General features: G+C 33.8%; 2 pseudogenes; one reads left to right on the top strand and one right to left on the bottom strand.

The window, feature by feature from the left end:
• The first annotated feature begins 5,737 nt into the window (after positions 1-5,737).
• On the top strand, positions 5,738-5,875 carry LOC145284323 (U2 spliceosomal RNA; annotated as a pseudogene).
• Positions 5,876-8,743: 2,868 nt separating this feature from the next.
• Positions 8,744-8,961, bottom strand: LOC145284241 (U2 spliceosomal RNA; annotated as a pseudogene).
• Positions 8,962-27,113: the final 18,152 nt, after the last annotated feature.

The following is a 27,113-nucleotide window of genomic DNA, read 5'->3' as shown; positions in this document are numbered from 1 at the left end:
AATAAAATATTGATAATTTTTTGAAAAGCTAGTTTTTCGAAATAAAATATTGATAATTTTTTGAAAAGCTTGTTTTTTCGAAATAAAATATTGATAATTTTTTGAAAAGCTAGTTTTTCGAAATAAAATATTGATAATTTTTTGAAAAGCTAGTTTTTCGAAATAAAATATTGATAATTTTTTGAAAAGCTTGTTTTTTCGAAATAAAATATTGGTAATTTTTTGAAAAGCTTGTTTTTTCGAAATAAAATATTGGTAATTTTTTGAAAAGCTTGTTTTTTCGAAATAAAATATTGGTAATTTTTTGAAAAGCTTGTTTTTTCGAAATAAAATATTGGTAATTTTTTGAAAAGCTTGTTTTTTCGAAATAAAATATTGGTAATTTTTTGAAAAGCTTGTTTTTTCGAAATAAAATATTGGTAATTTTTTGAAAAGCTTGTTTTTCGAAATTTTGGAAATTTTTGAAAGCTTGTTTTTTCGAAATAAAATATTGGTAATTTTTTGAAAAGCTTGTTTTTTCGAAATAAAATATTGGTAATTTTTTGAAAAGCTTGTTTTTTCGAAATAAAATATTGGTAATTTTTTGAAAAGCTTGTTTTTTCGAAATAAAATATTGGTAATTTTTTGAAAAGCTTGTTTTTCGAAATTTTGGAAATTTTTGAAAGCTTGTTTTTTCGAAATAAAATATTGATAATTTTTTGAAAAGCTAGTTTTTCGAAATAAAATATTGATAATTTTTTGAAAAGCTTGTTTTTTCGAAATAAAATATTGATAATTTTTTGAAAAGCTAGTTTTTCGAAATAAAATATTGATAATTTTTTGAAAAGCTAGTTTTTCGAAATAAAATATTGATAATTATTTGAAAAGCTTGTTTTTTCGAAATAAAATATTGATAATTTTTTGAAAAGCTAGTTTTTCGAAATAAAATATTGATAATTTTTTGAAAAGCTTGTTTTTTCGAAATAAAATATTGATAATTTTTTGAAAAGCTAGTTTTTCGAAATAAAATATTGATAATTTTTTGAAAAGCTAGTTTTTCGAAATAAAATATTGGTAATTTTTTGAAAGCTTGTTTTTTCGAAATAAAATATTGATAATTTTTTGAAAAGCTTGTTTTTTCGAAATAAAATATTGATAATTTTTTGAAAAGCTTGTTTTTTCGAAATAAAATATTGGTAATTTTTTTAAAAGCTTGTTTTTTCGAAATAAAATATTGGTAATTTTTTGAAAAGCTTGTTTTTTCGAAATAAAATATTGGTAATTTTTTGAAAAGCTTGTTTTTCGAAATTTTGGAAATTTTTGAAAGCTTGTTTTTTCGAAATAAAATATTGATAATTTTTTGAAAAGCTAGTTTTTCGAAATAAAATCCTGACAATTTCTAGGTAGAATTGTTTTTCGAAAAAAAAAATGTTGTTCATTTTTTTGAAAACTTGTTTTTCGAAATAAATCCCGACAATTTCTAGAAAAGCGTATTATTCCAAATAAAATGCTGTCAATCTTTTGACAAGTTTGTTTTCCGAAGTAAAATATTTTTAATGTTTTGAAAAGTTTTTTCCAAATTAAAATGCTTTCAATTTTTGAGAGAGTGACGAAGAGAGAGAGAGAGAGAGAAAGAGAGAGAGGGGAGAGAGACAGACAGACAGGCAGACAGACAGGCAGGCAGACAGACAAAGTATTCTTATTATAAAGTATTATTTCTCCAAGAACATAAACATGTAGTGGTCGAAATCGACGTCACTTGTTTGAGATTGAATGCATACTTGTATAAGCTATTCAATCTTGATAGAAGATTCAATTAGGCAACATAAATTAACTACGTTATGTGACACATTATCTGCATAAAATATGAGTAACTGGTTCTATTCATATAATGTAAAAATGACAAAACTATTCTTCATAAAAGTTGAAATAATGTTAACATCGAATAATTATAGAAGAAAGAGGAGTTTGAAATTATTTCAGTACGTGATTAGCCGATAGGAAGTTAACTGTATTTTGCGGTAAATCACAGCTTGATGACGAGAGCCAAATTTTGTTGAAGTTATTCTAGATTTAATCATATCTACGACGTCAGTATAATCCGAAAACACCCTGTTCTGTTGTTTAAGATGAGATTTACCGATGAACTCTACAAAATGCAATGATATTCTTATCAGCTACCTTTAACAGAATGACGGCTGTATGCAAATTCTGAATTGTGTGCCAAGCGATGTTAGAACAAGAGAAAAGAAACAAATATTTGAAAAAAACGAACGCATACGTAAAGAAAGAATCACAAGTTATTCGGGAAATTACCCTTATATAGATGTTGTTTCAATGGAAACTGTACGAATCGAATTATTACGTGTCTTCTGTTCTTTGCAACGTACTCTGCTACAACGTTTTTGGTTTCAAGTGTCTACAAGTTAACGCACGTGTAAATGTTTCTTATATCAAGTGGTTTAACACCTTGCCTGGAGAGATTTGCAATTAAAAAAAGAGGAAAACCAGCCATCAAAAATTTTGATAAATTTTGTTCTTGATTTAGTTATCTTCTCTTCAGGAATTTAGACCAGGTGTTAGCATGAAGTGTTTTGTTTCTATGGAACGAACGAAATTCGAAACTGTCACACCAAGATTTCCAGTTAGACATTATCATCACAATTCAAGAAAATCAGACAATTTTGACACTTTAAAAATAAGTAAATAAATAATAAAAATAAAAATAATAAATAAATAAAAATAAAATATAATCTATATCAAAATTAAGCCCATTTTTTCTGCCTGTATTCATTTCTTCATCGTTCATTTGACGTAAAGAACACTTAGAATACCAGATATATTAAATTGAAGGATTATTAATTGCTAAAATTAAAGATTATTAATTGCTACAAAAAATATGACACGTTGGATAATTCATTCTGTCCAGTTTTGATTTCCATAAAAATCGTAAATTACATAAAACAAAGGAATAACATAAAAAAATCCACAATTAATCTCTTTCTACTCGCTATATCAACATGTTTTCGTCCCTGCATTTCTTTTCTTTTGTGTCGCCACCTTCATGTTATTAGTGATAACAGGTCTAGCTTTCTGAAGATAAAGCTCTCTGACCTAAAAAGCACCAAATATTTATGTTACTTTTGTCCTTTCTCTTTGCTAAACTCAATCATGTTGTGCAAAGTCAAAACAAAAACAACAGTCTTCCTCTAACCAAACACTATGAATAAATATTTGAAGATATGAAAAACTTGAAGCATAGAAGCTTTTAACAGTTTTGCTGAAAGATGAAGGTGATCTAATGGTTAACGTCACAGACTGACGATCTAGGCGTTCCAAGTTCGAATCTAGTTCGTTCTACAAAAATCGCTTGCACTTAAGATGTTAGCAACCTTATCGATGTCCCTACTGTTAATATTCGATGTCTTTCTAGAAAAAATCAAAACCTGACTAGTAAAATATCGGGAGAACAAATATAAATAATAGAATTTTGGATTCATACGATGTGATGATAGCCAACATGAAATAACCAAAATGTGATCATATGTCATAAAACAAAACAATCAAATAAAACTTTCGAACTAAATATCTAAACATATAAACTGCTTGGAGGATAAAAAAAACATTTTTTTTTAAATTACGAGTTTTTTTTTTTTTTTTTTTTTTTACAAAGGCATCACCACATTATCAAGGCCCAGAGGCCACTCAAGGATAAGGGTTAAAGAGTGTACAGTAGAAGTTGGTCAATATAGTAATCATTAGTAATGAAAATTTGGTAAATTTAATAACTTATATGGAACGGCTCATCAAGAACTTATTTACTTTAGACTTGAACACAACCATATTGTAGTCAGCCGGAAAGCAGGAAAACGGAAGACAATTCCACAGGCGTGCAGTTCTAAGAAAGAAGCTTTGTTCATGGAATCTACGTTTAGGTTTAGGCACAGATAAAGAGTGGGGGAAATTATTGATAGTGTTTACAGCTAGACGAGTGTTTCTTGTGAAAGTTTGGCGAGGGGGGACCATAGATTGAAGCTCAGTTGAACACTTTCCATGAAAATAACGATACATCAGAGACAAACTCGCAACATCTCTTCTGTGAGATAGAGGTTGCAAGGAGGAGAAAAGGACATCTCCTACGAGGCTACGAAGTCTATTTTGAACTCTATCAAGGCAGGACAAGTCCTTTCTAGCAGCTCCTGCCCAGATGTGGCAACAGTATTCCATCCTTGGACGTACCTGGCTCTTATATAGATAGAGAATAGCATCAGCAGAGAGATATTTACCGGATCGATAGAAAGATCCCACAATTTTTCCAGCGGCCTTGGCAACAGATTTGATATACGTGTTCCATTTAAGATCAGGAGTAATGGTCAAGCCCAGAAGCTTGTCAAAACTTGAGGCCTCCTGAAGACGAAAGCCATTCATTTCAATTGATGACAAATGTGGATTAGAATGTTGATGATGTAAAGAGAGAAGCTTGGTTTTAGATGCATTAAAAGTAACCAGCCACTCCTTTCCCCATTGTACTACGTGCTCAAGATCAGAGGAGAGAGAATTGGAGAGAACTTGCTCGTTTACTTAGATGTGGTACCATAAATGGTAGTGTCGTCAGCATAAATGTCTACAAATGATGTAAGGATATGATTTGGAAGATCATTAATGTAGATCAGGAAAAGAGTTGGGCCCAGGATGGATCCCTGAGGGACACCGGCATTAATACCGTGAGCTTCTGATTTTTGCCCCTCAACTACTACTCTTATGAACCTATCAGAAAGAAATGATTTAATAATTGAGAAGACTTTTCAAGCTATACCATAGCTAGATATCTTATGAAGTAAACCTTTATGCCATACCCTATCAAAGGCTTTAGATATGTCAAGAGCAATTGCCCTAGAAAGATTGCCACCGTCGAGAGATTTGCTAATCCTATGCGATATAACTGTAACTGAGGTTCAGGATTAAATAACCAAAAATGATTGATATGCCGTAAAACCACCAAACAACCATTCACCTTCATGTAAAATAGTTTTACTTTAATTTTTAAATGAATATTTTTCAGCCTTTTTAGTCGTGTGCAAGCGACTCTATAAGTCACTCTGTCGGTCGGTCGGTCTGTCGGTCGGTCTGTCGGTCGGTCGGTCTGCCTGTTTGTCCGCAACACTTTTGTGTTTGACCTTTTCGGTTAAGATCAAAGGTCTGTTGTTAATAGACACTGTTCTTAGCTTTTAAAGCTTTTCTTGGCCTTTTGGCCAAGATCAAAGTGTAGTATCTATTCCGGCAGGTACTGCAACCCCACATATAACCCTTCATACCAATTGTCACTATCCAGCTCCCCTACTCCCTGGGGAGTTTGTCCCCATTTTCTCTTCACTCCTCACATTAAAAATCAGCTTTGTGCCTAATTTGCTCGGTGGGGGAGCAAATAAATACCACCCCACACATAAGACCTTGGTCAATGTAGGGGCACCCCTTCATACCTATTGTCACTATCCAGCTCCCTACTCCCCGGGGAGTTGGTTTCCATTTCCCCTTCACTCCTCACATTAAAAATCGGCTTTGTGCCTAATTTGCTCGGTGGGGAGCAAATAAATACCAACCCCACATATGACCTTGGTCAATGTAGGGGCAACCCTTCATACCAATTGTCACTATCCAGCTCCCCTACTCCGTGGGGAGTTGGTCCCCATTTTCCCTTCACTCCTCACATTAAAAATTGGCCCTATGCCTAATTTGCTCGGTGGGGGAGCAACTAAATACCCTTTTCTTTGCCTTTTGGCCAAGATCAAAGTGTGGTATCTGTTCTTACTACATGCTGTACTTATGTTTGTAACTTTGTGATATAAAGTGAGGGATCACTTTTCTGTATTAATTTAATGTTAAATGATCACCAACTTTACAACCAGTCAGTCTCAAAGCCATTCAAGTCATTCTCCAGATAATTCAAGTTGTTTTTGAAGGATCCCAGTTATTTTTTTAAGCATTCAAGTCATTCTTAAGGTCATTCAATTCATCCTTAAGTTCATTAAAGTCATTCTAAGTCATTTACTTTTTATTCATTTCAGTCATTTCAGCCCATTTTTCGGTCACTTTAGTTTATCTTTAAGAATGTCATGCCAATCCTATATTCACGAATTCATTCATTACCCGAGAGCACGCGACTAATGGCTATCGGCCTTGTTTTTTGTAAATTCCACTCTTTATTGCCTTTGACTGTTGATGAACATAGAGAAAAAGATAGAAAATAGAAAGTGTGAGAGATGGAAACGAACGGCATAGACGACGTATAGAATACAAACAAGAGGATCAAAACATACTCTGCGAAAATGTGAAAGTGATAGAGAGTTATTAAGAAATGTGTCACTTGATGATTTTATATGCAAATTTCAGTTTAAAAGAACAAGTAAAATGAAAGTAGTTTCTTTCCAAGAACTGCAAGAATGGTGCACTGTTGCCATATTTGGGCTGGTTAATCTCTGTTCCATTTTAAGGTTCCTAATACGGTGATAAGGTGCAATTTGATTATTCAAGCCTTTAAAACATTTTCTGCAGCCTCTCTCTCTCTCTCTCTCTCTCTAACACACACACATACACACACGTGCAGACGTGGTGTTGCTTGTCTCATTCTTTTCAATAAGTACTATCATAGCTTGTGTTCTTAAGAGATGTCTGATCTAGTCCATGCTTCCGTTGTTCCAGCTCGTTTGACTCGTTGATCTAGTCATCTTCGTAATTTCGGCGTTTTGATACCTCATTGTGATACACGTTTTTATTCCAGTGGGTTCTTTCCAAGAACTGCAATGCTGGTGAAACAATCTTTCTGTTCACTGTTTTCCTCTTAACAATAATATTGGCATTTGTAAGACGATGCTTAATAGGCATCTTCTGTATTTCGATACTCATCTTTCGTTCTAACAAGGCACGGTGCTATTTGGATGCAAGGGGCTACTAGTTGGGATTCATTTTACAGGGATACTTTGTATGAAGTCGAACAGCAAGATATCTGTTCACATTACACTTGAACATCTGCATGTCAGTACAGTTAGGAAAGCAGGAACCAGGGAGTAAATTCCAAACTCTAGCAATTCGAGCGAAGACGCTATTTAAGTAGAAGACCTTCCGCAATCTAGTGACATCTATAGTGTAGGGGTGAGATTTTGCTTCTTGCCGTGTTAGTCGGGGATATTTAAGTCGAAGGATAAAAGTGCTTGGAGTTCGTCAGATCACTTTTCATCAAAATACTTATAAAACATGAACAAAAATGTATCATTTCCTCGATAGAACAGAGTTTTCTTGATAGTGTTTTACTTATCAGGTTGGCGACTTATTTTTTGAACCCTGCCTAATAACGAGAAACTAGTGACTGACGCACCAGCCAAGATGTGGGCGATTGGTTCTGACGAGCTTCTAAAATAATGTGGCTTAACGTCCTGTCTTAAACAATTTCAATATAAAAACAATTATTTTTGAAGAACTGGCGATTATTTTTACATGTATTCAATGGTCAAGATGTTTGGTAATAAACCTAGGCATTCATACACTACTCATTTTTAGTAGCATATTCTTTTTTTAATTAATACAGGATGTTATTTTTTAAGAGTGGTGATCTCTTAATTGACAACTCGATTTTCTTGTATTACATATTTGGCAACTGTCGGTTATTTTGAGTTTATTTTAGTTTAGCAAATAATCTTAAAGCAATTGATCTCCAAGCAGCGTTTGCAGATTGTGCAAATTTATGTTGAAAATTATTTTCAAGCATTCGATGAATGAATAATTTTACGAAATTGACCTGTAAACTTGCCACCTCTTCGGTGTGATTTAACCACTGGATTATATGCTTTCAACAATATATAGCGTCCTATGTCTACTCTGATAAACCAGACACAATTGACCACTTCAGCATAATATTTGACGCGTTATTGCCGAAATACTACCCAACTTAATGCGTAGACTTTGTAAAAATCTGACGTCTAGATTACATCATATACATACGAGTCGCGGTGACTATATACTAGAAATTTTATTGAATTATAAATGACAACAATTAATCATTGAAATAAATCACATATTTGTATACTAAAAATATTTTTTCTGATTTTTTTTTAAATTCAAATTTTACAGCATCTAGCTAAAATAGTAGTTGTAATATATTTTAATTGTTTTGAATACTTAAACATTATTGAAATTGCATGAATAAATAAATGTTATTTTTCTAATAGTTTAAAACAGTTGGATGGTTTAACATATTTTAATCATATTTTTATAATACATAAAATTAATTGTTTAACAATTTAAAATATGTTCACTGTTTTTATAATTTAACAAATTTTAATTGCGTTGAATATATTGTAATTGTTTTAAATAATTGAATAAACGTTTCTACATTTAATCAAATTACGTACTTTCTCGTTTACACTTGTCTTAGACGAATAATCCTAGAAAAGAAGTAGCTCACTTCCTTACACATCGATGTGAGGAAAAGGTGGCTTTTGGGTCTCTCTCGAATATGCTCGAACGGTTTGATTTTTTTACATGGACAGTGGACACTTATCAAGGCCTGGGAGCCACTAGAAGATAAAAGTTAAATTTTCGGTTGATGCTGAGCCAACATAATCAATTATGGTGGAACATTGGAAGGGCGTACATCAAGAGGACGATCTAATAGAAATTTGTTCATATTAGATTTAAAGACGACCATGTTATAGTTAGCCGGAAAGTAGACGCACGGTATTGGGTTCCACAGGCGGATAGAATATTCTTTTAGTGTTAGGCATTGATAATTGTTGTACCTATTTACTATGCCTCCCCACGGAACAGAGTTAGACACCAGGGTCGATTTTTAACGTGGAGAAAAGGTACAAAAATAAAAATTGTCTCAGTCGTGAAGGATTTCTCCTCCACTAAAAGTGAACGCGAAATGGAAGTCCGCATTTTAAGAACAGATACTATACTTTGATTTTGGCCAAAAGGCCAAGCGAGTATTTGTTGCAAACGTTTTACAGAGAGAAAACGGTCGTGGAAAAACAAACTATTGATAAACTAACTATTATAATAATATCGTATCATGTCTGTATATTTATTTGTTTGTTCAAAATATAGTTAATATATACAAAAGATACATTGCTTCACAGACTTTCGCATGCTTTCATGTGCTTTTATGCCCGCATCATTTCTATATAAACTATTTATCCAAAAGATATCAACATTCAAGAGGCTATCTCATTTGAATATGACATTAAAAAAATATGTTTAAATAATTAGCTGTAATTGTTTTAATGTAAATATTAAAAGAATTGTGTTAAGTATTCTATTTAGGAATATTATATAAAGTTGATATATTTATTTTAGTTTTATTTACATTTAATATAATTCATTTTTAAATATTATAACCGACATCAGCTTTAAAAACGGAAGTAAGTTTTCATTTAAAATATGAGTTATTTCCCTTTTAGCTATTAATTTTTACTTCTTGGTTTGAATGTCCTAGAAAAACGTGACTATGTCTTATGTCTCCAAAATCTAAAATATAATCAACTGCCAGGAGAATCGTAACAACTTAGGATATTTTGTGTATCTTAAAGAGTATGTGACAAAATCCCCCGTCCGCCTATATGTTTTCTTTTAACTTGAAAACGCCAGGTACGTACAACTAGTACGTTAATATATTATCAAAGATAATGGCTTAATAAAAGGGTCCTTTTCGGTCGTTGTTTAAACTCCAAACATTTGTCTTTGCAAAGCAGAATCGTGTTTTGAGCAGCTGGTACCGACAGACATGATGATTTGAAAATAGACAGACTGCCCCCAAATGACAGTAATGGATTTTAGAGACTTTATTAGCCATTAATTTTCTTTGCTATTGTTTTCATATATTTTTTGTTTTTTTTGCTGTGCTGGTGTCTTTCATGTATTTTTTTTTGTTTTTGTTCTCAATTTATCATCCCTACTTTAACCACACTTCCTCCTCCCCCCAAAGATGTAATGCGCGTGCGTCGGTCTTATACGCATGCATGCGTCGCGACTAACCAATTAAATGTGTAATGTACAATTTTGAAAATGAAAGCCCTTTTTCTTAGATAACACCGAACGCTGACAAAATATGTAATCCAATCTCGACTTTATCTTTTCTACATTCAAATGATATTAATGTTTGAAAGACACAATTTATTATTATTATTATTATTATTATTATTATTATTATTATTATTATTATTATTATTGTCATTATCAATTTGTTATGAATAAAGTAATTATAGTCCTTATTGTATTACAAATAATATTATAGTCATCATTATTTTCTGATACATAATGTTATTATTATTATTATTATTATTATTATTATTATTATTATTATTATTATAGCTTGATTTACAAGTAATGGACTTATTATTGTATTACAGAAATGTTATAGTTATTAAGATTTTGAATGAAACTACTACTATAAAAGAGAAATTCAGAAAACGAAAAATTGATAAAAAAAAACAATGGTATCTACTGATTTTTTGTTTTAATGTCAACTGAAAACAATGATATCTACTTAATACGCAATTAAAAAAAAATAAAATCGCTTACGAAATCTTTGTAAGTTTTCTTTTCATTACGATATATTTTTTAATTAAAACACACAACAAGCATTATTTGTGATTTTAACCATAGTATGGCGTGACAGCACTACTGCCGAAGAAAGAGTTAAGGCGCTTTCCTTTCGCTAGTGTGTAGGAGATATCTGGGCAAGGTCTAGTACCCACGCCAGCCCCCCGATTAGGGTAACGTGAGGTCATGGACTACAGTAGTACGGAAGCAATTAGGAATAATTCTGTTGATGGTTTCCTATCTCATTGTGCTGGGTAGAAGATGGGCATTGTTCGAGTACTGCTCGGACAGAAAGAAACTGCAACCTACTGCCTGCACAACTGCAAAGAGAGTTGTGGCAATACGTCAGAAGCGTTTACGAGAAACAGCATAAATAGGGTTAGGAAGTATGAACACCTCGAGGGAGATGGATAGATGGGGAGCCATAGCTGTTAATGCCTGTACAAGACAGGACACCACTTGAATGAACCATAGTATTTGTGATGACAAAAATTTCTCGGGATCTGCTTTCAATATTGTAGACCCGTGTTCGCAAAGAATCATTTAAAGTTGGACATTTCTTGAGGCTATCTAATTTCCCGGACAACACAAGATAACAGGCAAGGTTATTGATTCATAAATGAATATTAATGAGAAGGTTTTATTTTATTTCAGAAGATCCTAATTCTTATATTCAAATTACCTTTCGCTCATCTTTATAATAAAGTTGAAACCCGTGTTCTTGTTAGTTTTTATTTTAAGACTTGGCAAAAAAAAAAAATGTTTATCACTGCTATTATATAAAAGTTACTTTGTGTATGTATGTGCGTGCGTTCATTCCTTATATGTTCCGAAACGGCTGAGCCTATTTTTGCTTATCTCAAAGAAAGGTAAACCATATGTCTGACAGTATTCTAAGATATGTTTTGTACAGAAATTCATCCGATGAGTATTGAAAATTCAAAAACACTGATCCTAAAAATAGTCTCTTTCTTATAGATAAGAATAATTGTACAGGCGAATATTTTACGTTACACCGGCCAATACTGATTTATTGACATTTGGAGGTATAACTTAGTGGTAGCGCACGACTATAAACCGAATGACTCTATGTTAAATCCGGGTGTACCGCATCATTTTATTAAAAAAATTTTCTTATTAATGAGTTCAATTTACGATGAACGAGGAGACTATTTAAAATCGCTGCAAATCATTTCATCGTTTGCATATTTAAAAACTACACATTAATCAGAAGTGACATTTTCAGGGAATTCACCGTTCAGGTAATATATCAGCTGACGTGATATTGCAAACAAACGCAGATATTTTTATTTTATTCATTTTTTAATATTTTAAAATAGATTAATTGTTTTAATACTTGCTTAATTGTTGTTAATAATTAAAGGTAAAATAAAGTAAATGTTCTATCGAGTTTTATATATTATAAAGTTGCGATTGAAAACAACATTCTATGACTTCGGTTCATCAACTTGAATCAAAACCGAATCCCAAACATATATATAAATATATATATATATATATATATATATATATATATATATATATATATATATATAACTTTAGACCCTTCAACTATAATCGAAACCGAAACAAAAACCTTTGAAGGGATAAAATTATGTATAAAAAAATAGACTACTAAGGCACCATCAGCTTAAATCGAAACCGAAACCAAAACTTATGAGGAATTCTTGGTAAAATTATTCATATAAATAGATGACTTATATGCCATCATCAATAATCGAATGCGAAACCAAAATAATGAAGAATTCTTATAAAAAATATATATATAAAAAAAAATTAAATGACTTGAGTGCCATCAGTTATACTCGAAACCGAAACCAAAATTCATATTTAAGGATAATTTATGACTGGTCTAAGCCGGACGTCTCTGCTAGCTTAGATAAATACCTTTGCAGTTTTAACAAAGGAGCTACAATAATGGTATCAGCGCGTCTCCATTTACGCTGAACATCTACACTATGCCAACATATATATATTTACATATGAGCTCCTGTAGAATTTTCACAGCTCCCGCTAGTTATTAGATTTAAGAGATAGTAGACAGAGGGAGAGAGAAAAAGTGTGCATGCGGAAAAAAGGGGGCGAGTGTGTGTGTGTGTGTGTGTGTGTGTGTGTGTGTGTGTGTGTGTGCGTGCCAAGGAGTGGCAGTGTTCGAAGAAGAAAGATAATGGATATATAAACACACACACATATATATATATATAAATATATATATATATATTTTTGTGTGTATTTATACATCCATTATCTTTCTTATACGAACACATAGAAAATATCTCCCCCGCTCTTCCCCCATCTCTCTCTCTCTCTCTCTCTCTCTTTATATATATATATATAGTAAAGTTATAAAATAATATATATATGGCAATTAAACTACAGAGAATATTCCGCGTTTCATCCACGCTAGGATTCACCAGGCTTAACCCTAGCGTGGATGAAACGTGGAATATTCTGTGTAGCTTAATTGCCATATATATATTTTATAACTTTACTACCTAGCTCCACCTACGTATTGAGCACTGTTGAAGTAAATACTTAAAGTTTACGCATAAATTTATGCTTTCGTATATTAATTTATGTAATTAAATGAAGTAATCATATATATATATATATATATATATATATATATATATATATATATATATATATATAATTTCCACCATTCACACTGAGGAAGACTGAAGGATCGGTCGAAAATTAAGTGCTTTTGGAAGAAACATTCTTGTTTTTTTTCAAAAGACTTTTTGTATTCCTATACGTCAACACATAGGGAATAAATACAGAAAAATATAAACATTTATATATTTTTCGTATTGAGTTCATATATATATATATATATATATATATATATAAGGAGAGAGAAGGAGGTAAATAACTGGCTTAAAGCAAGGACGAGAGAGAGAGAGAGAGAGAGGGGGGGGAAGCGATAATGAAATAGAGAGTGTACATGCACCGAGTGTACAAACAGCAAGAGAGGATGAGAGACAGGGATTATTTGTAATAGAAAGAACAACTTCTGCCATGCTTAGTAGAATGCTGTAGGATGCAGCGGTTAACGCTATTTATCTATTAATAAAAATAGGAAGTCATTTTCATAGATGAAGCTTGAATTAATTTATCCAAATCACAAGTGAAGACGTCCAGATGATCAGAGCCAATACAACAAAGGCAATACAAACAAATTATAAAATGGGTGTGGGATCTTCTGAAGGGCTGTTATCGAGGATGTCGTGTGTTTGGGTGTCATCTCATCATTTAGACTTGGCCGTGCCTTCCGAATCTCCCAACCCTACCTCACATCCGAAAAAAAAAGCGAGTGCGCAGGTTCAGCCTTTACGGTCTATTAATATCCGAAACGACATTAGGTTTCGAGAACTCTAGTCGAGTGTGTACTCAAAACATTACAAAGACTAATTTTATTAAACATACTGAGTCGGAAAGGGAAAGTTCGGCGGCTTTCATCCTCTCTTGGATCATTGTCCTCCAACCAAACCCTGGCCTGGATGCCTCGGCTATGATTGAAGGAAAATAGACGTTATTTTTCTCGATCAGAATCGAAGTGGACTGGGCGAGGTGGATAGCAACAAATTTTACGGCCATCAGATTGAATAATAGGCGACAGGATATTTAATGACACGTTTCCTCTTTAAGACTCCATCATTTTTCAATATTCTATTATTTTTTCAACCGAATCTGCCCCCTATTTTCAAGCAAAAAGATTAATTTTCATGCCTCCTTGTTACCAGACTTACAGACGCATACTAAAAGGGGACCCATAATTACACAACATGATTTAACTAACAGAGTGAAGTAATGAGGCCTATAATATAGATATTTTAAATTGTTTTATTTTTTGGCTCACAAAATAAATTACCATTCTATTTTGGGGGTCCTGGTACAAGGTTTCCTCGCAATGAAAACACCTATAAACTGTATATCGTACACAGAATATCACATAAATTTATCAATTATTACTTCTTTATGATAAATAAACGAACCAAAAAGTATATGATCCCCCGACGTATGCCTCTGTCCTGTTTTTGAATAAAAGGTAATGAAGCAACTTAAGGAATAGCCTCTAACCACGACCATGTATTGCTTCTGTATAATTTTTTCGTTTTTTATATATTCAAGATGTTTAATGTTTTGTAGGGGGGGTTCATATATATCATTTTTTGTTATGTTATCGATATGGAGTAAATAAATCAAAACAAATATAGAATAATCATCCATTAAAGTACAAAATAAAGTGATCTCTAAATGGGTTGGGAAGCCACAGTGCTGGTGAAGAAGAAAGATCTGTATCAAGAATTAAGTCCAATATACCACCTTCAATTTGAGTGGTGTAATTTGAGCGCTGATGAAATTGTTGAGATCTATTAAGGAATTATATAAGTGCGACATTGTTTGTAAGAAGCTGGTACAAATTTAAATCACTCAACAAACGTATCCAACAGGCAAGTTGTTGAACTAACCGGTGGGAAGATTTTTAAAAAATTCCCTAGTGGGCCAAGGTCGCAGTACACGAGCATACGACCAGTCGAATGTATTAAAGTTCAATTCACGCCTATGAATTCGTTTTTCTTTTGTGTGTATTGATATTCATATTAAAAACCCTCTTTTCTATTTATTTAATGTATTTAAAGCAAATTAGGCACAAGGCCGTTTTTAATGTGGGGTAAAAACCAGCTCTCCTAAAAGTGGGCAAAAAGGGGGCACTCCGGTTACCAAAAATAATAATTGTCCCAGTATAGAGGGTTCCCCCTCCATTGACTGGTACAAATTATCTTAAGTGCAGCATCTGCAGAACATATACTACACTTTGATCCTGGCTCGAAGGCCAAGAATAACAGAAAAAAGGGTATTTATTTGCTCCCCCACCGAGCAAATTAGGCGCAAGGCCAATTTTTAATGGGAGGAGTGAATGGGAAATGGGGACCAACTCCCCGGGGAGTAGGGGGGCTGGATAGTGACAATTGGTATGAAGGGTTGCCCCTACATTGACCAAGGTCTTATATGTGGGGCTGCCCCCACATATGGTCTTTGCTTGCAGTATCTGCCGGAATAGATACTACACTTTGATCTTGGCCAAAATGCCAAGAAAATAAAGAACAACAGAAAAGAGGCAACCCTTTTTTTCTATTTATTTCAAAAGAAAATACAATTTTGTTATATATGGATTGTGGAATTGCATTCACTAGCAAAAGATCTAGCTAATTTGCATATTCTTTTAAGCATTCATTTTAATTAATTCCCTATTAGTTTTTTTCGGTTTTCTTATGGGATTATCATGTTTAGTTAACTATTAAGTGTAATCATATTCATACAGATATTCTACATGATTTATACTTGCATAATATTTGCGAAAAAAGTTTACAGTAAACACAAAATTGATTCCATATATATTTATATATACGTATATATTTTCGTTTAATCTATATATCTATAAAAGTGAAAGAGTCTGTCTGTGTGTGTATGTCTGTGTACATTTCCCTACGCAATAACTCTGTCAATTTTAAGCCTACTGAGATTTGGGGAAATCAATGTGATTGGTTTGCGGAGGGAAATGTTGCGATTAAGGGGTCAAAGTTCAACGATTTACCCTTTGAGAACTCTACCAAACTCCTCCTACAATTTTGGATCTAAACAGTTAAAGTTTTAGATATAGATTCTTTGGAGATGGACCTAACTTAATAACTTGATTTGAGCCCTAAAAACTAAATTTTAAGGGATCATAATAGGGGTCAAATTAAAAAAAATTGACCGTTTTTTTTTTTTTTTTTTTTTTTTTTTTTGCTAAGCATACACCTCAAAACACCCGGGAAAATCCGGGCACTCATGCTAGTATATCTATAAAATGAACCTGTGTGAATGTGTGTGTCTGTCTGTGTGTGTGTCTGTGTACATTTCCCTACGCAATAATTGTCAATTTTTAGGCTACAGACTTGAAATTTGATATACAGTGTACTGAGATTTGGGAAAATCAATGTGATTAGTTTTCGGACGGAAATTTGGCTCGTTAGGGGTCAACGTTCAAAGATTTGAACTACACAACTCCCGCGAAAATTTTGAGTCTACACACTTGAAATTTTAGATATATATTCCTTGGACATGGATCTAACTTAATAACTTGATTTGAGCCCAAAACAATACATTTTAAGGGGTCATAGTAGGGGTGAAATATAAAAAATATGTTTTTTGTTTTTTGTGTTTTTGCTAAGCATACACCTCCAGACTCCCGGGCGACGCCGGGCACCAATGCTTGTATATCTATAAAAGTGAACGTGCCTGTGTGTCTATCTTTCTGTCTGTCTGTGTGTCTGTATACATTTCCCTACACAATAACTCTATCAACTTTAAGTCTACAGACTCGAAACTAGATATACAGGGTACTGAGATGTGTGCAAATCTATGTGATCGGTTTTCGGACAGAAATTTGGCTGTTAAGGGGTCAAAGTTCAACGATTTGACTTTCGTGAACTCTACCAAACTCCTCCTACAATTTTGGGTCTAAACACTTAAAATTTTAAGGCGACGGATTTTACCAATATCAGTATCGTTTTAACGTTCGATCTTTCATACGACAAATATCGAAAAATTGGCTAAAAACATTAATATCTTTCCCTTCAACAATGCACTTTTATACAGGGGGGGGGGTCACTTTTTTCGTCGATATTTTTGAAAGTTATCTTCTCTTATAGTCTAGCCTTAATATTAAAAAATGTAGCTTCCGTTTTGGCGGTGGTCGTAACAGCATAAACGTTTGGTTTTACCCCGTTCTTTTCCTCCTTTGCGGTACGGGTTCTAGCCTGCGTTCCTACTACCACTTTTTATTTGCTCAACATACACATCCAAACATCCGGCCAACGCCAGACTGAAATGCTAGTATATTTATAAAAGTGAACGTGTCTGTATATCTGTGTACATTAACCTATGCAATAACTCTGTCAATTTTCAGTGTACAGACTCGACATTTGATATACAGGATACTGAGATTTGGGAAAATCTTTGTGATCGATTTTCGGCCAGAAATTTGGCTGTTAAGGGGTCACAGTTCAACGATTTGACCTTTGAGAACTCTACCAAACTCCTCCGACAATTTTGGGTCTAAACACTTGAAATTTTAGATATAGGTTCCTTAGACATGGATCTAACTTAATAACTTGATTTGAGCCTAAAACAATGAATGTTTAGGGGTCATAATAGGGGTAAAATTAAAAATATTGACCGCTTTTTTTATTGCTTAACATACACCTACAATCACCCGGGCAACGCCGGGCGTAAATGCTAGTGTACCTATAAAAGTGAACGTGTCGGTGTGTCTGCATGTGTACATTTCCCTATGCAATAACTCTGTCAATTTTAAGTCTACAGATTCGAAATTTGATATATAGGGTGCTGAGATTTGGGAAAATCTTTGTGATCCGTTTCCAGTCAGAAATTTTCTGTTAAAAGGTCAAAGTTCAATGATTTGACCTCTGAGAACTCTACCAAACTCATCCGCCAATTTTGGGTCTAAACACTTGAAATTTTAGATATAGGTCCCTTGGACATGGATCTAACTTAATAACTGAATTTGAGCCCCAAACCATACATTTTCAGGGGTTATAATAGGGGTCAAAGTTAAAAAAAAATGACCGCTAATTTTTATCAACATACCCATCCAAACACCCGAGGAACGCCGGGCTGAATTATTAGTAATCAATATTTAAATACTAGTAATCAATATTTGAATACTTGAGTCTACAAGAGTAACTTCCCTTGTACTATTACCCAAAATCAGTCGTAGGTTTTTGGTTCCTATTTTGTCCATTTAAACCCCTGGCCTGATATAAAACACGGGGCTAAAACAGCAAAATGTCACCGTTTCATCAAAAACGATGCCTTATTTTTTTTTAATTCAGTACCATTTAAAAGTCTTAATTAGACGCAAGTATGAATTTTTGGAGAAAAATAAAACTTAGCCCTAAAAGGTGTTTTTTGCACCACTAAAACACCTTTGGACTCAAACCCCAGAATTTTCCCAGGTTCAAATATTACATTTCCATATGTATATCCATGTAATCTTGCTTTTAGTTAATTTACAGCAACATCGGATCGTCGGAAAATATTCTGTCTCGAAAAGTGCTATTTTTGGTCATTTTGACACTTTTTGGCCCCTTGGAGACGCAACCAGTATTTTATAAAAAAAAAAAATCAAGAATGTTACATTTCCTCCCTTGGGTAGTTGTAATTTCATGCAAAATTTCAGAAAAATGTAATGAGTAGTTATTGATAATTTTGGGAACGAATGGACGAGGGTGAATTTTAAGGTCCAAATCCGACTAAGTCGGTGGACCATATATTTGTCTAAACGACTGGCGACAACCTCCAGACGTCATATAAAAAAAAAGGTTTTAAGAAACAAGTAGTTTTGGGACATATATAAGTGATTAGATATTTTATAAATTATTGCCATTTTAGAATATCTCTCTTTATTTAAGTACTAGCAGGCCACCTAGCATTGCGCCGTCGTAAAATATGCTTAAATAGGTACTTTAATTCATGCAGATTTCATATTTATTTTTATAGAGCGAATTCATTACTGATTATTATATTGTACCCAACATATAGCACCCAGAAATAATTTCAAAAGTAAAAAGAATATGACTTTACTGCCATCAGTTGGATTCGAACGTAAAATATTTAGCAGTTCAGTCGTCGTCCTTACCGTCTGCGCTATCGCCACATACATAAAAGTGTGGCTCACCTTTCATTTAACCGAATTTAAGGTAAAAAAAAATATACGCACGCTTAGAAGATAGTCGACTTCCTTCTGCCATCAACAAGTTTTATTTTTATTTTGGCCAATAAGTAGCGATTTTTAAGGTCGAAAAACCAAATTGAAATTGTTTTTAGTTGATTCTCCAGTTTCTGTCCTTCGTTACTGTTACTTTCTTTCTGTATTCATATGAATCATACAAATTATTTTTATTTTCTTTCAATCTATACATATTATAACGTTGTCGGGAAATCAACGCGTTGTAGCCTCAGTCGCAAAATAAACAAAGTATAAAAAAAACATCCACCTCTTTTTTACCTGAAACAACATCATTTATTTCGTCATTGTAACGGTCGTGACGTCACCCATTTATGGAACATGATCTCGAATGTTATCCACATCTCTAATGTGACCGGCTTTTTGAACGTGCCCTTTCCTTTTTATAGTTATCTTTTTACTTACTTTGACGGCTTGCTATTTGCAAATAGCCATTCGCGTTATGTTAGAATATCATAAACACATTTGGTTTTGCTTTATTGTATGGTCGTTGTTAATACCCTTCTTTCTTTGTATCGCTCGCTGACAGCCTTTTCTGCTTTTGCAGGCTGTTTTCATGATCTTAAATGCACGAAACATTCTTTGTTTTTCCTTCCACTTGTAAAACTCAATCATTTTCTGCAAAGCCCAAAACAAAAACAACAGTTTACAGCCACAAAATACCCCCCCAAATATTTGAAGATATGAAGGACTTGAAGTACAAAGCTATTTACCAAAATGAACAGAATCGGAATTAAAATTATCTTGAAAGGGTTGATATGCTGTAAAACAAAACAGCCAAACCAAACATCATGAATAAATAGTTGAAGATATAAAGAATTTGAAGCATAAACAATTAAATACCCCCTAAAATGTTGATATTCCACAAAAAATATCCTGCGTTTTTTATATACATTTTCCTTGTAAATATCCCGCGTTAACATATCTTCATATCATTCAACAATTTCCTTTATATTTTTGGCTTTAGTTCATATTCTTCGTAAATGTATCTTATTAACCTTTAAATAATCCCCCTTCATATTGTCTTATAATATCCTCTTTTTTTTTTTTTTTAGTAATATTAGTGTTGAGTCGATTAAGCGGGGCCGGAATACGAAAGATCGGAATTTTTCAGGGTATTAGAATGCCAGGGTGTTTGGAGGTGTATGTTGAGCAAAAAAAACAAACAAAACAAAACAAAAAAAAAAAACATCGGTCAATTTTTTTAACCCCTATTAGGAACCCTTAACATTTATTGTTTGGGGATCAAATCAAGTTATTAAGTTAGATCCATGTCCAAGGAATCCATATCTTAAATTTCAAGTGTTTCAAGAGTTCTCAAAGTCACATCGTTAACAGCTAAATTTCTGGCCGAAAATGTATTACAAAGATTTTCCCAAATCTCAGTACTCTGTATATCAAATTTCGAGTCTGTAGACTAAAAATTGATAGAGTTATAGGGTTGGAAAATGTACACACAGGCACACACACAGGCACATACACAGACACGTTCACTTTTATATATATACTAGCAATTCAGCCCTTCATTACTCGGGCCCTATAATTCACAGTTCATAATTTGCCCTACATGTGAATACACTTTATGTAAGATTTCAAATATTTACACCCAAAATTGGCTCAGTAATTTCCTAGAGACAGCGGAGGTAATTTTTTAAAAATAATTGGACGCCAATTTTGATCCCTTAACATTAATTATTTTGGTCTGAAATCAAAATATAAAGTTTTACCTATGTCCAAGTAAACTACATCTAAAATTTCAAGTCTTTAGACCCAAAATTGATGGAGAAATTTCGTAGAATCGGCAAAGGTCAACTCTTTCAACTTTGACATTTTGGCAGCCAAATTTCCCCCCAAAACTGATTAAAATACTTGCCGACTGTCTGAATACCTGTTATGTGTAAATTTTAAATGATTAGACCCAAATTCGGTGAGTATTTTGCTAGACATCGCAAAGGTCAAATATTTTGAACTTTGACCTCTAGGAAGATTTAATTTTCGACCCAAACCGATTAAAAAGCTTGCCCTATCTCTGACTACCCTTTATGTTAAATTTGAAAAATTTAGACCAGAAATTGTCTGATAATTTGATAGTGACCGCAGAGGTCAATTTTTAAAAAAAACTTTGACCCCTATTATGACCCCTTAACGTTTATTGTTTTGGACTCAAATGAAGTTATTAAGTTGTCCAAGGAATCTATATCTAAAATTTCAAGTATTTAGACCCAACATTGTCGAGGAGTTTGGTAGAGTTCTCAAAGGTCAAATCGTTGAATGCAATTCCACAACCCATATATAAAAAAATTATTTTATTTTTAAATAAATAGAAAAGAGAGTTTTTAATATGAATATCAATACACACAAAAGAAAAAACAAATTTATAGGAGTATAGATAGATATATTTCAGCCTACCAACAAAATGAAAATCTATAGATCATCCCGTACAATTGCTATTTAATATTTAGGAAACTATATGCACATATTAAATGCATTTTAAGGTAATCCGAAAATTTTGAAAAGAATTGCAACTCTATAGCAAAATATTTATAGGTTTGAAAAGCATCGCAATCGGTAATTCTATCGTAATTGTGAATTTAGAAAAGAATCAGTAATAGTATCGGAATTAGGAAACATTGCAATCGTTCCCTCGTTTATGTCCGTCGGTAATATACCGTCTTTCTCTGTTAAGATCCTTTATTATTTTTTTTTGTTCTTTTTATCTTTGCTCCTTTATTATTTTCATGGCATGTGCTTGATTGAGCTCTACTCTATATTTCTCCGTTTGTAAGGCATTCACGAAAAACACCAGCCTAGCTACACCCACAATTAGCAATTTCCTTTATTATCTGTGCCTAAAACTAAACGAAATTTCCATTAGCAGAGCTTTTATCCAGAAGTGCTTATTTGTGGAAAATAATACCGCGGAGCTGCTTCCCAGCCATGGCCGTTTTCGAGTCTAACGTAAACAAGTTCGTAATTCGACGGCTTTTTTTTTTAAAGATAAATTGGTGCTAGTGCATAGAATGATCCGCGCTATTTTTTTATATCGTATTTCAAGTTTAATTAAAGTTTATATGTTTTTTTTTTATTCAATTGTAAGGTTGAAGTATAGAATTGGTACAAAACACCTTCCCCTCCCCATGTTAAGAATGGCTTTTTAAATAATAACGTTATTATTTAAGTCCGGATTACTCTCTGCACTAGTACCGATAAATTAAGTCATTTAATTTCCATTATCACGGTGTTTTCTCACGTGCCATAAATTAACTCTTATTGTTGAATGGCTTATAAGCCTTGATAAGATGTGATTTTATAGAAAAAAAATAATAATGAAACATGAACGTTTTCATTATGTATCTGCATTTTTCCTGTTTCTTTTTTTTCTTTTATTCTGTTATTGATCGATCTACCTCGCTTTAAAATAAACACCTTTTCTCTTATACCATATGCATCCGTATCTTTCTCTCTTCCCATTTGACATTCCCTTTTTTCCTTTTCTCACTCCGCATCTCTTTTTTGTACTGCCTTCATCTTTTGTCTCCATTAGCATCCCTTGTATTTTAGAAACGATAATTTGTCATCCAGCCTCCCCCCCACACTTCCATCGTTAATAGAGCCGATTCCCTAATTACATTCTTTTTATTTCACTTTCTGGTCACACTCTGTTGTTTATTCACAATGAACACATTAGGGCCGCTTACGTCCGTTACAACCCGACCCCAAATCCCCCATGTTTAATGTCTGGCGTGGAAAATGTTACAGGGTCATTAATAAAAAAAACCCTCAACGCACCTCCAACCTCCCGGTTTATTTCTTTTATTTTATTATCATGTCGTGTTTTGTATTTTCCGGGAAATCATGTGGACATATGACTGATACACATATTCACACGTTTATGAATATAATATCATCGGCACATGTACACGAGATGCTCCTTTCTTTGATAAGACTTCCTGTAAAACCGAAAAGCGGTTGAGAAATATTGATTTGAAAATCTATTTCTGTTTTTTTTTTAGACGAAGATTGATAATTATCATTATTCGAACTACTGTTCTCATCTTGGTAGTCTCTGAATGTGTCGGCCGATATAGCATTCGACCTTCTTCACGTTTATCTCGTCAATCTCGAGAATCTTTCTGTCCATCTTATGAATCTGCACAGAATTTATATAACAGACTTGTCGGTGCGTGTGCGAAACATTACAATAATCCTCCCTGAATATTTGGTTCACAGACTTAAAACTTGACATATAGAGTATTTGATTTAATATTTAATCATCGGACGAATAATATGTTCTTGTTTCGTCAGCCATGACCGAGTAGAAAAAATCCAAAATAATTTGCAAATGTATTTAAAATAGTAAAGTAAACAAACACACACGCAGACAACTGTAGTTTATAAAATAGATTATATTAAATATCAGTTTATTTGCCAAATGCTTTTGGACCTCGATTGAAGACGAAAGGAAAGAAATATCGAAAATGTGATTTTTTATCTACTTGACAATCCATTTGACGGTTCTGAAAAACAAGAAATAATTATATAACCAAAAAAAACGATGGCCATTATCTTGTAGAACGGAATACGTGCCTTCCAATGATATATAACATTTTGGCAAATATCAAAACATGTTTTAGAACAAACATTTTTATGAAACGGCAGGAACTTGTGCAACAACCTGATAATAAAAAATCATACACTTATGTAAAACGTAAAGCTTATTAAAAGAAATTAAGCGTAATAATTCATTGAAACCAATCATCTAATAAAAAAAAATCATGACAAAGTTAATAATTAGTCGATGAATGCTCAGAAATATTCAAATAAGTTAACCTTCAGAAAATCGCACGCATATCTATGAAAAGCCTAAACTTTATATATATATATATATATATATATATATATATATATATATATATATATATATATATATATATATTACAAGGTGGTCACCATTTATCAAGCCCCGGAAGCCACTCGAGGATAAGGGTTATTGCGTGTACAGTACGTTAGTGTTGAAAATTGATAGAGTGTCTTATTAAGGTGGCGGTTCATCAGAAATTTGTTTTATTGGACTTGACGACATCCAGGTTGTAGTCAGGTGGGAAACAGGCAACCGGACCAGAGTTCCACATGCGTGAACTTCTAAGAAAGAAGAAAGAAGGAATCTACGTTTTCGTTTTGGCACAGATAAGAAGTGGGGAAATATTTTGACAGTGGTTTCAGCTAGACGGGTGTTTTTCTTGAAGGATTGGCGAGGGGGGCAGGAATTGGAGCTCAGACGAGAACTTACCATGGAAGTAACGATAAAATATAGACAGGCTCGCAACGTCTCTCCTATTGGAGAGAGGTTGCAGGGAAGAGAAAAGGGTATCACCTTCCAAGCCAGGAAGACTATTTTGTACTCTGTCAAGGCAGGATATGCTGTTTTTAGCAGCTCCTGTCCAGATGTGGCAGCAGTACTCAATTTTCGGGCGTACTTGGCTTTTATATAGATAGAGAATTGCATCAGCAGTGAGATATCTTCTGGAGCGGTAGAGGATCCTACCATTTTTCCAGCGACCTTGGCAACAGACTTGATGTACGTGTTCCATTTAAGGTCAGGGCTAAAGGTCAAGCCCAGAAGCTTATCAAAACATGGCGCTTCCCCTAGACGAGAGCCATACATCACAATTGATGCCAGATGGGAATCAGAGCGTTGATGATGTAAAGATAGGAGCTTGGTTTTAGATGCATTAAAAGTAACCAGCCACCTCTTCCCCCACTGTACAACGCGCTCGAGATCAGAGGAGAGAGACTCAGAGAGAACTTAGTCATTTACAGCCTTTGATGTGTTGCCATAGATGGTCGTGTCCTCGGCATAGATGTCAACGAATGATTTAAGTATGTGTTTTGGGAGATCATTGATGTAGATCAGGAAGAGAGTTGGGTCTAGGATTGACAGTTGAGGGACTCCAGCATTAATACTGAGGGCCTCTGATTTTTGCCCATCAACTACTACTCTTATGAGCCTATCAGAGAGAAATGGTTTAATGATTGAGAAAACATTTCCAGTTATACCGTAGCTGGTAATCTTGTGAAATAGACCCTCATGCCATACCTTATCGAAGGCCTTTGATATGCCAAGAGCAATTTTCCTAGAGAGGAAGCCTTTGTCAAGAGATTCACTAATCCTATGAGATATAACCGTTAGCACATCTGCTGTAGATCTGGCAGAAAGGAAGCCATATTGCATGCCACTAAGAAGGTTATTTCTCCTGAAGTGGTTGACTACTTCTCTATTTAAAATGTATTCCAGCAACTTACTCATGACACACAGAAGGCTTATTGGTCTGTACTGAGAGGGAGACGCCTTATCATCTGATTTCTTAAATACAGGGCATACTGATGAGGTTTTCTAGGGTGTTGGGAAGCACTTCTCTTTAAGGCAACGCTTAAACAGTTTTGTAAGTATGGGGGCAAGTTCTGGTCGAAGGTTTTTCAGCATTATAATTGGAATGCCGTCAGGGCTAGTTGCTTAACTGGAATCAAAGTTCTTGATTAGTTTGGCGACCTCACGCACAGATATTTATATGTTGCAGAACGTGTTGTGTGTTATAGGAGGAAATACGGGGAACCTTCGTCCCATAGGGTAGAATTAGCTACATAGTTGTTAGGCTGTATAGAATTAGCTGCATAGTTGCTATTTGCCAGAACTGGTGGGAACCAAACCGCTGCTCAGCTACTTGGATTTAACGGACTGAGCATATACCCTCTTCCATTTTTTATTACTATTTTACAGTGGTTGCTGGCAGTCCTGAAAACAGCTTTACTCTCAGTATGAGCACGATGTTTATAAGTTATGAAATATCACAGATAATATTAATTATTAGAATTATTTGAGATGAGTAATCTTTTTATTTGTTTGCAAACTGTTATCCTCACTAACTACAAAGATAAAGTTTGCAAATAAATCAATCACAGATAATTTTTGTGTTGTGGTGCAGGGGAATCATATTGGGTACATAACGGGTACATTTAATACAGGGACTCAGAACAGATGACGATAATGAGGTGGCCTTTATATATATATATATATATATATATTGATTGAGATTGTCGGACTGACTTCCTCATCTTGGTTGTTATTGTCACAACGTTTCGGCCGTTTTGCCCTCCGGCCTTCGTCAGGTGAACGGTTTGTTAGGAGTCTCGAACCCAACCCTTTATTATTATTACGGGGGTACCGTGTTCGGACTCCAGCTAGGCTTTGGGACATAGTTGCTGATTCTCTGTTTTTCAATGTTACTTTTTCACTGCCTTCGTTCAGGATTGAACTCAGCACCTTTGGGTAACTGTAAACTTTGATACAACGTCTAGGACCACTCGGCCATATGTCACTAGGACAATTCTTAGTTGGTTTTTGTTAATGTTAAACCTATGTTGTTATTCAAGGTTTTCTCTCTCTATCAGAGGTGTCCAAATTGCATTCAGCTCTATGCTTGGTTTGCTCAGTAGGTTGTTATGTCCGAGCATGTGAGCTGTTTCTTTAAGTTTTCTCACTTTCCAGTGGGTCTCTCTGTTTATTATTTTTACTTCATCCCATAGGGGGCGATGATCCCCCCTCTCCATCCAGACATGGTTGGCTATACCCGATTTTTCCGTCTCTCCTTTAGTTACCGCTTTTCGGTGTTCTTCCACCCTTACTTTAAGGGGGCGGCAT

This window comes from Euprymna scolopes, chromosome 8, assembly GCF_053919585.1.
Source record: "Euprymna scolopes isolate OS-2025 chromosome 8, ASM5391958v1, whole genome shotgun sequence".
Taxonomy (NCBI): domain Eukaryota; kingdom Metazoa; phylum Mollusca; class Cephalopoda; order Sepiida; family Sepiolidae; genus Euprymna; species Euprymna scolopes.
This window is presented reverse-complemented; position numbering and strand designations above follow the sequence as displayed.